This window comes from Triticum dicoccoides, chromosome 1B, assembly GCF_002162155.2.
Source record: "Triticum dicoccoides isolate Atlit2015 ecotype Zavitan chromosome 1B, WEW_v2.0, whole genome shotgun sequence".
NCBI classification, from domain to species: domain Eukaryota; kingdom Viridiplantae; phylum Streptophyta; class Magnoliopsida; order Poales; family Poaceae; genus Triticum; species Triticum dicoccoides.
In genome coordinates, this window is record NC_041381.1 from 46,485,689 (window position 1) to 46,492,546 (window position 6,858).

Consider the following 6,858-nt stretch of genomic DNA (forward strand, 5'->3'; position numbering starts at 1 on the left):
AGGCTGCAGATTTCTATACCAGAGAGGTATTTTCCAAGTTTCAGAAACTATTGGCTAAATCAACAGGCTATGGGCTGCAATACCAGCTGCAAGGGAATGTCGTCTGGTTTCGCCTTGTTGCAAATGATGGCATCAACCCTAAAGTGTACACGGTGCATGTTGCCCCTGAAGATCATACATACATGTGTAGTTGCAACATGTTTGAGATGTGTGGGCTGATCTGCCCACATATCATCCGTGTCATGGTGCACCTGAACGTGCAAGCGATACCTGCGAATTACATGCTTCCAAGATGGTCTAAGAAAGCAACCGACCTTGCACTTGAACCAGGCGGTGGGGCATAGAGCTATGCATTTCGGTGTCCCCACGACAAACACCCTAAAGTTTAACTCTCTTTGCCGGAAGTTTGGGAAACTTGCTTCAGATGCATGCTTCAATGATGAAGCTTATAGTTTTGTCTCTGGGCTAATTGATCAGGGCAGTGTTGGGGTTGCTGCGATTAAAGCTAGAGCGACCGATGGGGTTGCAGGAGGCGAAGAAGCGCAAGGTCGTGCAGCAAATGAACAAGTCTCAGGGGGTCCAAGTACAGGGCAGCAGGATCCACCCCCCGTAGGACTACGAAACCCACCAAAGTCAGCAAAAAAGGGGAGGCCAAAAGAAAAAGAGAAGCGTAGGAAGCCACTAATTGAGCTTCGAGAAGATGAAATGAAGAAGAAAGCAAAGAAGGACGCAGCGAAAACGAAGAAAGCTCAAAAGCCAATGGAAAAGAAGACTCCATGCAAATACTGTGAAGATGAGGATCACAATGTGAAGAACTGCCAACTCCTTGCCGCTTTTCTTGCTGCGAGTGCGAGCGCGAAAGCTCCGGGTGTCGGCCCAATCCTTACACTTTAGGATGTTTCGTGAGGGAAAAAATTGATGAATTACCTTGTAACACCCCATGTCTTATGAATGTTTGTGTTTTGGGATTGCAACATATTACTACATGTGTGGTTTCAAAGTGCAGAATGATGGATTTTTAATTATGATGGTGCCAACTTCTTTTTTTTTGTAAAATAGTACTCAATGATTGTTGTTACCACAGCTTGATTCATTTTTAAAAAGGAAACATGGTTGAAGCTTTTGAAAAGCATGGTTGCAGCTTTTGAAAAACATGTTTGAAGTTTTAAGGAAACATGGTTGTAGCTTTTGAAAAACATGGTTGAATTTTTTTGAAATTATTGATGAAGCTTTTAGGAAACATGGTTGAAGCTTTTTCAAACAATGGTTGAAGCTTTTTTTAACATGGTTGAAGCAAAATAACAAGTATGAAAGGGAAAAAGCCTTGAATGATTTGATTTAAAGTGTTGATTTTGCTATGCAGCAAGAGTTTGGGAAGGAAGCTTATTTACATTATGCTTCCAACAATAATATCACAGGGATGTAGCTAATTTGCAGGTAAAAATGTAAATTTTGCCCTGCAACAAATCTAACAGAAGGTTGTAGCTATTTTTTGTAAGCTTCCAACAATTTGACTCTGACAATGCAGTATCCACATATTGTTTTCATGAAAAAGGTTTCGAGGGGAAAATTGCATAGAGATTCCCTTGAAACTTCTATGGATGAAGCTCATAACCAGCAAAACAATAAACAGTTGTCAATGCATGATCATGTTGGCAAGAAGAAGATCACATCCATTAAAAACGGAAGAAGTGTTTCATCCAAAGAGATCAAGTTATCATCGGTTTACATACCAAAAGAACACATATGTTTACCGAAGGTATCATTAGGGTACATACGAACGCGCACTACTCTAATACCATCAGAACGCTACCACCTCAGACATGATTCTAGACCTAACGAAAGGAAACGAGCTTGATCGTCTTGAACCCTCCCGCAAATTAAGCCGCCAACTCTTCCATGAATGCCCGCTCCATTGGGGCATTGTTCATTGGGTGAGTGCAAAGGTTGTGCGCCACATCCATGCGGTATCGCGCCACATCTTCCTGTAAAAATGAATGAAAAAATTAAGCAAGTATGATACTAATTATTCTTGTGTTGCATGAGTATTGAAAACAAAGAAAGTAGATTGCAACAAAATGACAAGAAAGTACCTGATTGAACTCTTTCATTGACTTCCCATCAAAGTTCTCCACATATTTGAGCCCGAAAAAGCCACAATCACATCTGTGAGATAAAAATTTTTATCCTTCATAGTTCCGATGCATAGTTGAAACAACAAATTGTTGAAATGGAACACATCATTGAAGCAAAATTCAAAAAGAAAACTCACAGATTATCTTGCTTTGGGTAATCCTCTAGGTCAACACGGGCGAATGATCCAACATTGACATTGAATTGGCTGTACTCTTGTGCGAGGGCTGCAAAGTTTGTGATCTACAACCGAAAAATACGCACCAAAGTTTGAAAAAAAGGATGAGGTGTGTGAAGATGACAACAGGGCATTTATGTAGATGAATCAAAGGGAAAACAGAAAAATAAAAATAGAGAGCATGAGCCTACCAGGTTATTGGCCTGCTTCTTCAAAGGAGATTGTTTCCCTTTTGAATGGATTGAGTCAAATACATTTCACTGCTTGTATAGCAAGTTTGCGCAAACAATTATCCAATGCTTTTCATGAACAATTGTGACAAAAAGCTGTAAAACACAAAAGAAAGGCAAAAAAGGTACTTAGAACATGTAAAAAATGTTACAGCCTAGTAGGAATGAACGTAAGCTTTCCAATGTTGTAACTACAAACAAAAAAGCATTCAACAACAACTAGAATTGATACATATGTTTCAAAGAGATGTTGTAAACATCAATAATAATTGCTACATATGTTTCGAAGGAAATGCTACATCATTGGATCATGTTTTGAAAGTATTTGTGGTGTGAAACAAAAGTAGGCTCTCGAGAAACTTACGAGGTCATATTTATTCGCCTTGAACTTTGTCACAGCCCTTTCAAGCTCGGGTATGAGTTTTGCTGGTTGGAAGGTTGTTGGGTCTTGTTTTAGTAAGATTTACTTGAAAGACACCTCGAAATGGTTAGTGTGTGTTGCAACAAAAAATGTGAAGAAAAAAAAGGAATGAAGCATTGCTTGTTTTTGCAAAAACTTACCCCCGCGTGGACTGAGAACATGTATTTCTTCAGATTAGTACCACTTGCTGCATGGGATGCTACGTTGTTCATCTCGATACATAGGGACATAACCTCATCATTCATATCCCCGCGAGGCTTGAAGCATACCAGGAATTTCTTGTATCCAATGTAAAATCCACCTATCTTTATGAAAGGTGTCCTGTTAGCATAGATGCAACCGAATGAATCATTCGTTTCGAGCAGGAAAAAATAAAAAACAGAAAGCAAAAAGAGATAGGGCTTAGGTAGCTCACACTTGTTCATTGGCATGTGATCTCCTCAATGGTTTCCCATGCTTTACATACTTCTCATATGTGGCTACAGCTGCATCGACCTTTTGCTTCTTTGCCTTGGTATTTTTTACGGCTGGAACTTTGGCCATCCTCTTCTTCCTAGTGTTCTTGTCATGTGTGCTAGGGCCACTGCTTGCATCAACAATTTGCTCTTCTGTAGCGACCATCTTAGGGGCTGTAGCAAGCAACAAAAATGGATGAGTTTGCAAGGGATTGTACAAAAGAGTATTTGCTGCAATCACACATATGTAGCGAAAAAAAAGAGATGGAGAAAAACAAAAATAAATGATGCAGGAGGAAGGAAGCATACTTGGGCTGTCATCATCATCTGAAACAGGGAACACGGGGATGTTTTCAAATATGGGGTTGACTGCGCTCTTCTTGGTTATAGGCTCATCCGTGCAATGCATCATCTCCTACTCTTCGGAGCCCTTTGGGAACAACTCACAGGATGGCTCGTCGTCCCAAATGCCGGTTGTCGCACTCCTGGGTGCATCATAGAAGAGTGGGGGGCTGTGAGGTGAGACGTTGCCTTCCATCTCGAAACTCACTCGTTGTTGCTCAGGAGTTTCAGCAGCCTCGGTTGCAACTTGTTGCTTCAATCCGGTGACTTCATCCTTGTTAATGCTAGGTGTTGTACCTTCAGCTTGAGCTTGAGCACCAATGCCAGCATTTGCAGGTTTAGCATCATTCTCTTTTCCGCGACATTCGTCCATGATAGGTGCTTCAAAGGAGAAGTTGGGCTCACTGGTAGCTGTGATGGCGTCTCCAACATCACGAAGGAGGGCTGCCATCCGGTTGCACTGTAATCCCTTTAAACACTGTCCAAACTTGCCAACAACATCATCCACGTCCGATGCAAAAATACCCTTGTGCTTGTCGTAAAGCATTTGAAACTGATTTGGTACCTACAAGAAGGCAAGTATTGAACATTTTAGTCATGTGTATGGATGTAAAAAAACACAAATGTGGGTGTGGCACATTAGAGGTATGGATGAAGCGATAAAACAAGTAGGTATGATGCTGTGTCACTACGCATCAGATAAAGAGTGTGACTGTAGCAATTTACTGTCAACTATGTAGGTAGCAAATTAATGATATGGATGTAGCAAAACTATGACATGGTTGAAGCAAAAACAGAATGTAGTTGTAGCACACTAGACATATGGGTGTAGCAAAAAAACATAGTATGTATGAACTTGAACAACATATGAAGCAAAAACAGAACATGGTTGTTGCACATCAACATAAAGGATGCATCAAAATAAATATACACTTGCAACTGGGTATTATAAAATAATGCGAAGCCAAAGGTAAACAGGAAATGAATACAATGAAAAAGATAATGTACCCTTAGATCTTGCATGCTAGGGAATGATTGCTGCAGCCAATCGTTGAGCGATGATGATAGGTGTGGTTCAGCATCAACATTTTGTTGAGCCTCATTTGATTGAGAGTCCTTTGCTTGAATTTCAGCACCTTGAATTTGGCTGCCTTGGCCACTAATTCCTTGGCCACTAGGTGCTTCAGCACCAACTCCCTTCCCACTAGCTGCTTCAGCACCAACTTCCTGTCCCACAAGTTGTGCTGCATAGGGGGTGTTGCACAAACTCCGGATCTAGGAAAACAAAACATGAGTGGCATAAATAAGAAAGGTTCCATAAACTAAATTGGAAAAGCAAAGATTGCTACATGGGTGTGTTAATACTCATTGACAAAGGAAAATACATAGGCGGGATGTAGCAAAATTACATGGGTGTCTTTCCCGTAGAAAGGTTGGACAAGAGTGAGCTTGTTTTTGTCAACTTTATCCAACCACTCAAAATCCTTTTGGCAAACAAAACGTATCCTTGGCACGGAATAATCAATAGCATGCTCATTTGGGAGGCCAGCCGGGATATCAACATGATCCATGTATATGATCTGCATGTCATGGAAAAAGGACATTAGCCAACAAAAATCATAAAGGCATGAAGGTTTCATGCAGCAAAGGGGAAAGATGGAGGTATTTCGTAATGTTGCGTTGCATACCGCTAACATGGGAAGGCATGAAGCAATCTGAAACTCTTTTTCTGCGTTTGCTTGCATCCTCTTCTTCTCTTGAAAGACTCCAACCTCCTCCATAGCTCGTGCCAACAAGTGCTCATCCCAAGAGAATTCATGCATCAAAGACATATCTTCGAGGGAAGCAAGATACTCGAGATTCGCCATATTGCCCGTGCCTGGGCACAAAACTGTTGCCAACGCAAGGAGTGCCCAAGTCCTATTTATCATAACCACGTCCTCCTCACTGCAACTAGTGAGCAACTTGACAACATGGGCGATTGGAGCCCTGTTCCCCTCCTTGTAGATGTTGCGAAGATCATGTTCATCACTCTTCTTTAGAAGCTTCACGGGTCTATCACCGGATGGCACGTTGAAAATCCTTTTCACCATAAGCTTGCTGAAGGTGATAGATTTGTTCTTGTGTTTGAACTCAGAGAGTACGTGATTCGTGTTCATCGCAACAAACTCAATGAGCTCATGGGGCACCTTGAAAGACCGGATGTCCAACAAGTCTCCAAACGGTCCCTCCCTTATGATTCTCTGTTTTTCCGGTGATATTTGCTTCCCAATCTGAGCCAGCCTTTTTGAGTTAAACCTTGACTTAAAGCCACATAGATTGACTTTCTTCTTAATCTTCTTCTTAGCCTTCTTACTCCCCTCATTCTCACCAGAGTTACCTGCAACATCTACAAAAAAGGAAAAAACACAAGTCAATAAAACCATAAAACCGAACCATCAGAAGCTAGGAAAAAACATACATGAACACCTAAAAAATTCTGACAAACCTATGAATTTAGGGATGTTGGGTTGCGCAGCAGAACGAGTAGTGATTCATTGGCAAAAAATATATAGTGCATATCAGACATTTTGAAAGTCATACTTTGTAAACTATCAACAACATCTAGAATACCAAGTTGATTCCATTAGGTTCATCATGAAATGCATTATCATGTCATTTCTAAACCGACTCAACATCCCCATCGATTCTCCAAAAACATAAGCTAAAAACATCCCTGTACCTTGATTAGTCAAGTACCTAAATCCCTTGGCGGCCAAGGAAAACCTGCTAATGATTGGGTCGGCAAGACATCAACATGTTGAAAGAGTTGTGGTTTGCTTCCCTGAATCAATCCAGTTGCTGGAATGCTACCAGATTCAAATTCACCACCGCGCCAACTCCCTCTGCCCGCGGGAAGGCCACCCTGCCGCCTCCCTCGACCGCGGGAATGCCATCCCGCCGCCTCCCTCGACCGCGGGAACGCCACCCCGCCGCCTCCCTCGACCGCGGGAACACAAACCCATCCTCGTCCGCGCCGGCGCCGGCGGTGGCCCGCGGCTAGCGACGCCCTAACCCTAAATCCAACGGGGGAGGGGAAGAAAACAACGAAAATGGAAA

General features: G+C 42.0%; 1 pseudogene; it reads right to left on the bottom strand.

Moving 5' to 3' along the window:
- Positions 1-1,927: 1,927 nt before the first annotated feature.
- On the bottom strand, positions 1,928-6,764 carry LOC119350093 (annotated as a pseudogene).
- Between the last annotated feature and the right edge of the window lie 94 nt (positions 6,765-6,858).